The sequence below is a fragment of the Octopus sinensis genome, linkage group LG10, assembly GCF_006345805.1.
Source record: "Octopus sinensis linkage group LG10, ASM634580v1, whole genome shotgun sequence".
Classification (NCBI taxonomy): domain Eukaryota; kingdom Metazoa; phylum Mollusca; class Cephalopoda; order Octopoda; family Octopodidae; genus Octopus; species Octopus sinensis.
In genome coordinates, this window is record NC_043006.1 from 4,061,293 (window position 1) to 4,072,776 (window position 11,484).

At 38.5% G+C, this 11,484-nt stretch overlaps 1 protein-coding gene across 1 annotated transcript in view; it reads right to left on the reverse strand.

The window, feature by feature from the left end:
* The window catches only part of LOC115216536 (serine dehydratase-like), a 28,653-nt gene extending 23,656 nt beyond the window's left edge, over positions 1-4,997 (reverse strand). The window contains exon 1 of the mRNA XM_036506260.1: positions 4,965-4,997. The gene's annotated coding sequence lies outside the window, so the exon portion shown is untranslated. The remainder of the gene's footprint in view (positions 1-4,964) is intronic.
* Between the last annotated feature and the right edge of the window lie 6,487 nt (positions 4,998-11,484).

Genomic DNA, 11,484 nt, shown 5'->3' on the forward strand with positions numbered 1-11,484 from the left:
ACTGACACAAAATCTCTCACTCCCACACATGCCTACTTACATTCTTTTGCTATTTTTTTTTCTTGTTTCAGTCATTAGACTGTGATCCTATTGGAGCCTTGAAGGATTTTTGTTAATGATTAAACAAATCAATCCTACGACTTATTTAATCATAATTATTTCTTGTTCTATCAGTCTTTTCTTGCCGAACTGATAATTGTGGGGATGTAAACCCACCAGCGCCGGTTGTCAAGTGGTGTGTGTGTGTGTGAGGGGGAGGGGACAAACATAGACACAAAGACACACACACACAGATATATATATATATACGACGGGCTTCTTTCAGTTTCCGTCTACCAATTGACTCACGAGATTTTGGTCGACACGATGCTTTAGTAGAAGACACTTGCCAAGATGCCACTCGGTGGGACTGAACCCAGAATCATGTGATTGGAAAACAACTTCCTACCACACAGCCACTATATATATATATATATATATATATATATATATATATATATATATATATATATATATATATATATATATATATATATATATAATATATATATATATAGGTTATAAAATGAGATAGGGGTTGAAAAATTCAACCCACCATGGGATAACATATATCCAATATACTGCTAGATAGGTACCCAACAAGACTAATACATAAATGTTAAAAAATTGCCAAGCAATTAGTTCATCTATTGTATTATATGGGCAAAGGTAATAATATTACCGTAAATTAATACTACAAAATTAGAAAATGGAGAAACATACTTAAATCAATAAAACATCAACTATCAGATGATACCCAATCAATACTTTATTACACCATTACATATCAGTAAAGGCATTATACAAAATATAAAGTAAATATAAATAGACAAGGAAATAGAAATATAAAATATAAAATATAATATGTAATTATATCATATCTGACAGCTGTTTCGGCAGTAAGGGCAGTCATACCTCATTTAACCTATAAGCCATAAAGGCAGGTATAAATGAGGCATTAACAAGGATGCCCCACGGCCTCTTCAGAGAATTTAATTTGTTATAATTGTTAAAAAAATTATTTTTCCATATACATATAAATATAAAAATATAAAAATGTAAAATATAAAAACTTGTGCATAAACTCCATAATGCTACACATATATATAATACTCATTGGTACAATAATGCAAGGTAAACAAAACAAAATAAAACAAAATATATATCAGTGTATATATTAATATTAATAAGCACAGTTATTTTACATATTTAGCTAATAGTTCTAAAAACTAACACATAGGGAGATGTATGCGCACTACTATTTAAATTAAAATCATCCCTATACCTGAAAATAATAATAAAAAAACCATAGTTCAGTTCATAAAATTATAAACCTATAAAAGTCAATATAAATTACTATTAATATTAATAATAATAATAATAATAATAATAGATACAGTTAAGTTAGCACCAAGTACATCCATTCAAAATCGAAATAACTATAGTTATTTCGATTTTGAATGGATGTACTTGGTGCTAACTTAACTGTATCTATTATTATTATTATTATTATTATTATTATTAATATTAATAGTAATTTATATTGACTTTTATAGGTTTATAATTTTATGAACTGAACTATGGTTTTTTTATTATTATTTTCAGGTATAGGGATGATTTTAATTTAAATAGTAGTGCGAATACATCTCCCTATGTGTTAGTTTTTAGAACTATTAGCTAAATATGTAAAATAACTGTGCTTATTAATATTAATATATACACTGATATATATTTTGTTTTATTTTGTTTTGTTTACCTTGCATTATTGTATCAATGAGTATTATATATGTGTGTAGCATTATGGAGTTTATGCACAAGTTTTTATATTTTACATTTTTATATTTTTATATTTATATGTATATGGAAAAATAATTTTTTTAACAATTATAACAAATTAAATTCTCTGAAGAGGCCGTGGGGCATCCTTGTTAATGCCTCATTTATACCTGCCTTTATGGCTTATAGGTTAAATGAGGTATGACTGCCCTTACTGCCGAAACAGCTGTCAGATATGATATAATTACATATTATATTTTATATTTTATATTTCTATTTCCTTGTCTATTTATATTTACTTTATATTTTGTATAATGCCTTTACTGATATGTAATGGTGTAATAAAGTATTGATTGGGTATCATCTGATAGTTGATGTTTTATTGATTTAGGTATGTTTCTCCATTTTCTAATTTTGTAGTTATATATATATATATATATATATATATATATATATAATATGAAATCCGTTCTGTCTGTCTGTCTGTGTATCTTCTAGGATCTCAGGCATCCTCCGTCCGATTGCGCTCAATTTTAATATGTAGATACCAACGGTATCAGGGCGTGTATAAGTCTTGAAAAAATTACAAAAATCGATTCCAGGTGAGAATGCGATCGATAAAGCCGTGGGAACGTGCATTTGTAAAATCGTTTTTCTTGGAATAGAAAAAAAAGTCTATCTTTATTTCTTCTTTTGCTGGTGTCTCATCATCATCATCATCATCGTTTAACGTCTGTTCTCCATGCTAGCATGGGTTGGACGGTTCGACCGGGGTTCTGGGAAGCCAGAAGGCTGCACCAGGTTCCAGTCTGATCTGGCAGTGTTTCTACAGCTGGATGCCCTTCCTAACGCCAACCACTCTGTGAGTGTAGTGGGTGCTTTTTACGTGCCACCTGCACAGGTGCCAGGCGAGGCTGGCAACGGCCACGGTCGGATTGGAGCATTTTATGTGCCACCAGCACAGAAGCCAGTCGAGGCGGCACTGGCATCGGCCACGATTCGGATGGTGCTTTTTACGTGCCACCAACACGGAAGCCAGTCAAGGCGTCGCTGGCATCGGTCACGATTCGGATAGTGCTTTCTACGTACCACCAGTCCAGGGGTCCTGGCATCTGCCGGGTGCCAGTCATAGGATTGGTTGAATTTCGATTTCACTTGCCCCAACAGGTCTTCGCAAGCAAAGGGGGGTTGGCATGGGTGCCTGTCGTCGGATGAGGTTTGATATCGACTTCGCTTGCCTCAACAGGTCTTTGTGTGTCCAAGGGAGGAAAAGCATGCATAAGTGGGCTGGACTCACTTGTCCTGCCTGGTCTTCTCACGCACAGCATATTTCCAAAGGTCTCGGTCGCTGGTCATTTCCTCAGTGAGGCCTAAAGTTCGAAGGTCGTGCTTCACCACCTCGTCCCAGGTTTTCCTGGGTCTACCTCTTCCACGGGTTCCCTCAACTGCTAGGGATTGGCACTTTTTCACACACCTATCTTCATCCATTCTCGCCACATGACCATAGCAGCGCAATCGTCTCTCTTGCACACCACAACTGATGCTTCTTAGGTCCAACATTTCTCTCAAGGTACTAACGCTCTGTCGAGTATGCACACTGACATTACACATCCATCGGAGCATACTGGCTTCATTCCTCGCGAGCTTACGCATGTCCTCAGCAGTCACGACCCATGTTTCACTGCCATGTAGCATGGCTATTCGTACACATGCATCATACAGTCTGCCTTTTACTCTGACCGAGAGGCCTTTGGTCACCAGCAGAGGTAAGAGCTCCCTAAACTTTGCCCAGGCTATTCTTACTCTAACAGTTACACTTTCAACGCACCCACCCCCACTACTGACTTGGTCACCTAGGTAACGGAAGCTATCAACTACTTCTAGTTTTTCCCCCTGGAAAGTGTTTTCTGCAGATTTTCAGAGTTTATTGCTCCTGAGCATCTGCCACATACAAAAACTATCTTCCCAGTTAGCCTTCCTTTGACATCGCTGCACCTCTTATGTGTCCATAGCTTACACTGGGTACATCTTATAGAGTTTCTACCTACACCTTTTCTACAGATCGAGCAGGGCCATCTTCCTGAAGACATTTGTGGATTGTCTACCTTCCTACTTATTAGTACTTTGGTTTTAGCTAGGTTGACTCTAAGGCCCCTCGATTCTAAACCCTCCTTCCACACCTGGAACTTCTCCTCCAGTTCTGATAGTGACTCAGCAATTAGAGCAAGGTCGTCAGCATAGAGGAGCTCCCAGGAGCAACCTGTCTTGAATTCCTCCGTAATTGCCCGGAGGACTATGATAAATAGGAGAGGGCTGAGTACTGAACCCTGGTGGACCCCAACCTCTACTTTGAATTCTTCTGTGTACATGTTGCCAACCCTAACCTTACTTACGGCATCCCTGTACATGGCTTGCACAGCCCTCACCGGCCATTCATCTATCCCTAGTTTCCTCATTGACCACCGGATAAGGGATCGGGGGACCCTGTCAAAAGCTTTCTCCATGTCAACGAAAGCCAGGTACAGGGGCTTATCTTTGGCTAGGTATTTCTCCTGCAGCTGTCTCACCAGAAATATGGCATCAATGGTGCTTTTCCCTGGCATGAAACCAAACTGCATCTCGTCCAAGTTGACTCTCTCCCTAATCAGTTGGGCTATGACCCTCTCTGTAACCTTCATTACCTGATCCAACAGCTTGATACCTCTGTAATTATTTGTATCTAGGGCGTCTCCTTTCCCTTTGTAGCAGTTGACTATTATGCTGCTACACCAGTCATTGGGTATGACTCCTTCGTGTATCACCTGGTTAACTATACGGGTGACTAGGTTATAGCCGACACTGCCAGATATTTTGAGCATCTCTGCAGTAATTCTTGATGGGCCTGGGGCTTTCCCTGTCTTCATGCTTCTAATTGCCTTAACTACCAAAGAATTGTCAACTCGGATGGCTGGTCCCTCTGTTGGGTCGACATTCGGCAGACTCTCTTTATCCCATTCATTTTCTTTATTCAGCAACCTTTCATAGTGGCATCTCCAAACCTCTCTCTTTGCATCCTCATTTAGCGCAAGTGAACCATCATCCATGCGGACACATTTCTCTCCTACCACATCACGATTCTCTCTCACACACTGTCTTGCAACACGAAATACCTCAAGTCTTTCATCCTCACAGCGCAGAACATTGGCAATTTTTTTTTTCTTATCCGCTTCCCCTTTGGCTAAATAAACCTGTCTCCTAGCTTCCCTTCTGGCTGTCTGATACAATTCCCTGCTACCACCGTTCTTCCAGTCCCTCCAAGCCTGTTTCTTTTGTCTCATATTTAATTTAAATCAGTGTTTCTCAAAAGGGAGGCCTATGGGACGGTCGGACCACCTAAATTGAGATACAAATAAATCATTTCTACTCTAGGAACAAGGCCTTGAGTTTTTAAGGTGTGTATGGTGGGGAGCCAATTACATCAACCCCAGACTCGTCTAGTACATATTTTATTGATCCCCAAATGGATAAAAGGCAAAGTTGATCTCAACAGAATTTGAACTCAGAATGTAATTGGTCAGAACAAATACTGCAACTGACCATTTCTGCAGAAATCCTGAAATTTGTGTGATTACTTTGAGCCCAGTGCTCAACTACTACTCATTTTATCAGCTCCAAAAAGATGAAAAGCAAGTCGACCTTGGTGCAATTTGAACTCAAGACATAAAACTGGAAAAGATACAGCTAAACATTTTTCCCAGCACAGTAATTGTCAGCTTGCTGCCCAAATAAAAATAATAATGATGCTGATGACTGCAGCAATATCTGAGAATTAATAGCAGCAGCAGCAGCTATAGAACAGTCAGCTATCACTTGCAATTAAATATGCCTTCACTAATTGGTTTAGGTGCCTGGGTAGTTGTGAGCAGACATAGACATTCTTTCGACTTACTGCCCTTACCCCAGCAGAATATCAAGGATGTGATACCGAGAGTGTGACCTGCAACAGCTCTTGACTGATATTCCAATGTTCAACTGAGTCAAGGAGAACTGGAAATAAAGTACCTTGCTCAAGGATACAATGCATCATTTGTTTCAGATACTGAACTCATGAGCATGAGTCAAACACACTAACCACTGGTCTACACACTTTCACTAGTAACATCAATAGTTATTTTGCATCATCATTTATTTATTCAAAAGTGGTAGTATTTTCTTTTTGTTTTGTTTTTTTTGCTTTTTCTAGTTAGATGTCCTGTCCTTGTTGTGGTGTGGTAGCTTGCATACCTCACTGACCATGAGAGCTATACCAGCAGGGCACAAGCTCCTAGCAGGATCAACCATGCTAAACAGCTCAGAGGATAGAGGCCAGGCTGATAAAGGCCACCTCTTCACAGAGGTAAAAATGGATATGCATAGCGTCAATACCTCTACCTAAGAAAACAAAGTTACAGAAGCACCGACAACAATTTAAAACCTGCAAAACCTGAGAGAAGAAGACCTACCCTCAGGGAAATATGTGACGTGGCGCAGCAAAACTGAAAAGGAAGTTGCAAGGGAAAACAGGGATCCAAATGGTGAGAAGCAGAAAAGACATCTCAGAATGACGAAGAGTTGAAAAAAGTTGTTGATGGCCTTTGCTCCATAAGAAATGAGGGTTTAGGTAAGTAGCGTAATCGTTATATCTACTAAAATATTGTGGTTAGTTTAGAATTGACTGTGTACCAACATTTGAAGAGCAGCTTATGACTAATCTATATGAAACATTAGTGCCAGTTAAAACCAATCACTTGGAGATAAGAGGTGTTGTGATATAAAAATATAGTAAAAATAAATTATGTGGATACATAAAACAACACATTCACTGTTATGTCTTTTCTGTAAGAATGCATGCGAATAAAATAAGCAGATGCAAGTGTGGCTATGTGGTAAGAAGCTTGCTTCCCAACACATGGTTCTGGGTTCAGTCCCACTGTGTGGCACCTTGGGCAAGTGTGTTCTACTAAAGCCTTGTGAGTGGATTTGATAGATAGAAAATGAAAGAAGCCTGTTGTGTGTGTGTGTGTGTATATATATATATATATAATTAATTAATAAGGGTGAGAGAATTAGATACTAATTTAATAGTATATCTATTCAACACCAAGTGGCCCAGTGCTCCGAGAAACCTGGATTATTATAATATTTTATAATATATTATAATATTTTATACAAAAATAAATATAAGAGAGTGGTCACTATATGGCTCACTCTAGCACTAGTTAATCCAAAAGGTTTCAACCACAAACATACATGTTTCCCATGAAAGTCAGTACGATTGTTAGCTCACACGAACAGGGCAAATAAAAAATAACAAAAATACAGATTATTTTGGGACAATTGTTTCGCTATTAATGAATTAAATGTAATTTTACTTACAAAAAAATCCACTTGTAGCTCCTCAGCCAAAACTATCTGGATGAAATCCACTCAATCACACGCCAGATTTTAACATAACGATAAATACAGTGTGGTTCAATTGATTACATCCGACGTTATAATTCAAATGCCCCTACCAACAGCACGCCAAACTTTCACGGAAACAAATACTACATTTAGAAATAAATGTAGCATAATTATAATTAATTAATAAGGGTGAGAGAATTAGATACTAATTTAATAGTATATCTATTCAACACCAAGTGGCCCAGTGCTAGAGTGCTAGAGTGAGCCATATAGTGACCACTCTCTTATATTTATTTTTGTATAAAATATTATAATATATTATAAAATATTATAATAATCCAGGTTTCTCGGAGCACTGGGCCACTTGGTGTTGAATAGATATACTATTAAATTAGTATCTAATTCTCTCACCCTTATTAATTAATTATAATTATGCTACATTTATTTCTAAATGTAGTATTTGTTTCCGTGAAAGTTTGGCGCGCTGTTGGTAGGGGCATTTGAATTATAACGTCGGATGTAATCAATTGAACCACACGTGTATTTATCGTTATGGTAAAATCTGGCGTGTGATTGAGTGGATTTCATCCAGATAGTTTTGGCTGAGGAGCTACAAGTGGATTTTTTGTAAGTAAAATTACATTTAATTCATTAATAGCGAAACAACTGTCCCAAAATAATCTGTATTTTTGTTATTTTTTATTTGCCCTGTTCGTGTGAGCTAACAATCGTACTGACTTTCATGGGAAACATGTATTTTTGTGGTTGAAACCTTTTGGATTAACTAGTGCTAGAGTGAGCCATATAGTGACCACTCTCTTATATTTATTTTTATATATATGTATATATATATGTATATATATATGTATATATATCATCATCATTCATCATTGTTCGACCGTGGTCGAGACAATGGAATTTACCATGCTACGCCAGACTTCACAGTCCATCATGGCATTACGGAGGTCCTGTTGCTGGATGCCTGTATCCCTGGAGATTACATCAGGGTAGGAGAGTGTGCGCCCTCTGGTATTGTGAGTAGATGGCTTCCAGAGGAGAAGAGTAGAAATTACTTCTTTTTCAGCTCTACAAGAATGTCCAGCAAACTGGACTCTCCTACCTTTCACAAGAGATGACACAGGTGGTAGTTTCCCATATATTTGCATTTTGGTTGGATGGCGCTTCCACGAGAGATTTTGAGCTCTCATAAGGAGGCGAGTGTAGGTTCCATCTCAAGGTTCCATCTCAAGCTTCTTTGATAACGTCCAGGTTTCTGAGCCATATAGTAGAATTGGTTCGACTGTGGCTTTGAATATTTCAAGTTTGAAGTCTCTACTTAGATTTGATGACCAGATCTTATGCATGTCATTACAGGCTGACCAGGCCATACCCTTTCTAGTTAGAAAGTCTGTTCCAGATGATGATATGTATGACCCAAGATATTTATAATCAGAAACCATATTTAAAGGCGCATTGTTGAGAGTATGGATGATGCAATCACTGTTGGACAGGCACTTGTTTATGTATTCAGTTTTGGCCTCATTGAGGTAAAGACCTACACAATTTGAGGCTTGTTCAAGAGATTGTAAAAGAGACTGGGCATTGGAGAGAGAATCACTGATAAGAGCGATGTCATCAGCAAAGTCAGTGTCTGTCAAGTACTCAGCTGGGTGTCTGGAACTTCTTCTTGGTTTTATTTCAAAGCCCTTGCCAGAGATGGTATCAACTGACATACGTAGCACATAATCAACAACAATGATGAAAAGAAATGGGGCGAGTGTGTCTCCCTGCAGTATTCCGGCTTTGATTGAGAAAGATGATGTTTCTCCGTTAGGGGTTAAGATGGTTGAAGACGTATCTGTGTAGAGGACCTTGATGGCAGAAATGATTTTGTCTGGTATCCCATAGAGCTTAAGGATTTCAAACATCTTGTACCTATCTACAGAATCGAACGCTTTAGAAAAGTCTACAAATACCATTGCAAGATCGCGATTAAATGCTTTTGATTCTTCAATAAGTCTGCATAGGCATAGTATCAGGCTCAGCGTTGAGCGCCCATGTCTGAATCCATTTTGGTTCTTTCGGAGCAAAGGTTCAACAAAAAGGACAAGACGATTTAGGATCAGTTTGTTGTACAGTTTTGCAGCAATTGACATTAGAGATATACCCCTGTAGTTGGTGACGAGGGATAAATCGCCTTTTTTGGGTATTGGAATGATTTGAGATTGGTGCCAAATCTTTGGAGCGACAAAGGTGGAAAGTGTGTGGTTGCAGAGGTTGAGCAAAAGTGTGTGAAATCTATCATCCTTCCAAATTACAGCTGGGATGTTGTCGGGACCAAATGCTTTCGAGGCTTTTAGTTGCTTGGTGGCTGCTGTTAGTTCAAATATGGTAAAAGGGGAGGTGTTGATGTCCAGCGTGTCTGATATAGACACACTTGGAAGAGTGGAGTTATCAGGGATTTTGGCATTCTTCCCAAGGAGGTTTTTAAAATGGGTTGACCAATTTTCTAAACGCTTCTTAGCTGATCCCCCTTTAATTCTAATTGATGACCCAGAATTTTTGCCTGATAGGTCTTTGATGGGTTTCCAGGTGAGATGGTATTTTTTACTAATGTGCTTTTTGGATAGTTTACTAATTTTGCCATTGATAAAGTCGACCTTGGCGTTCAAGTAAGCCTCATCAAGATTCTTCTTGGCAGCTATGAGTTGGATCTTCAGTGACTGGGATGGAGAACGGTGGTAAGCTAGTGATATAGACTTTAGATGGTTTCTGGCTTCGATGACATTTGGGGAATTAGAAGGTTTGCTCTGGCCCCTACACTTCTTTTTGGGAAGAGTAGCCAGTGCAACTTCCTCTGTTGATTTGATGAGGCTGCTGTATACTTCTTCAATGTTCTCAGCATCTATTTCAGAAGTAGACAGAGATTGAAATGTGTTATAGACCTCAATAGTAAATTGTTTGGACATATCGGGGTTAGATAAGACTTCCTCCCAGTCGATCATTTTCATCGGATGAGGCTTAGCTTTTTTGGATGAACGAAGACTAAGCTTAACGGTAGCTGATACAATTCTGTGGTCAGAGCCGACAGAACTAAAGGAAGAGTAGGATCTCGAGTCTTTAACACTATTGCGCCACTTCTTTCGAAAGATGAGGTAGTCAATTTGTGCCCTTTCACCAAGTGGGGACTCAAAATGTCCAAAGTTGACCTTTTGGTTTCATAAAAGAATTGTTGGAGGTGTAGAGATTAAATTCCTCCAAGAAGTCTTTGAGCATTTCTCCGTTCCGATTAGTTTTAGAGTTGAAAGTAAACTTGGTCTCATCGGGTCCTAGTCTAGCATTCAGATCACCAGATATAACTAGAAAATTATGGAGAGGTACTTGCTCAATGGTTGAACGAAGGGTTGTATAACAATTCTCAATCTCGTATGCCACAGACGATTTTATGTGGGCTATACACACATACCAATGTTGTTTTCGGGTTTCCACCTATCTCAAGCACCATAATTCTAGGTGAGATTGACTCTATACTCAAGAGAGTATCACTAGCTTTTGATGAAAGTAGAAATCCGATACCTCCAACTGTTGAATTAACAGTATTCTTTGATGCTGAGGAGGTTACAAGTTGATAAGAACCGACTTGATGGTATTTGAGGATGTTGTCAGGGTGGTAAAATCGGTGTTCTTGGACAGCTATTATATCAATGCTATGTGATTCTGCATTTTGCACCAAGTTCTTCTAAACGGCCAAGAGAGCCGAGGGTGCGGGCATTGAGGGTGCTGAGTATTGTATGATTTTTACAGCTGATGAGGTGTTTGTTTGGTGTTGTTTGGTTGGGAGCTGACTCTTAACCATCAGGTGATACCCGTCTGTTAAGATTGAGGGCATCACCGTCAATGGATGCCCTTGGAGGTGCAACGTGATCAGAGATAGGACCCGGCAAAGCAGGGGCTGGACCTACATCCGCAGGTATACCATTAGGTCTGGTTCCCTGGGGAAGAGGAACCCTGGTGCAGTTAATTGTAAATTCCATAGTCTTTTCAAATGGCTAATAATGTGTGCGCGCGCCACTACTACACACATTGGAAAGCATTGTACAACCAAGTACTAAAGAAGATCTTATTTAGTATATATATAATCTTTAGTATATATATAATCAGGTCATTAACAATGAAATGTCTGATTTTGAACAGAAAGTTTATTTTACTTTATCTCAACAAAAACCAATGCAGGTAGTCAAAGTATGC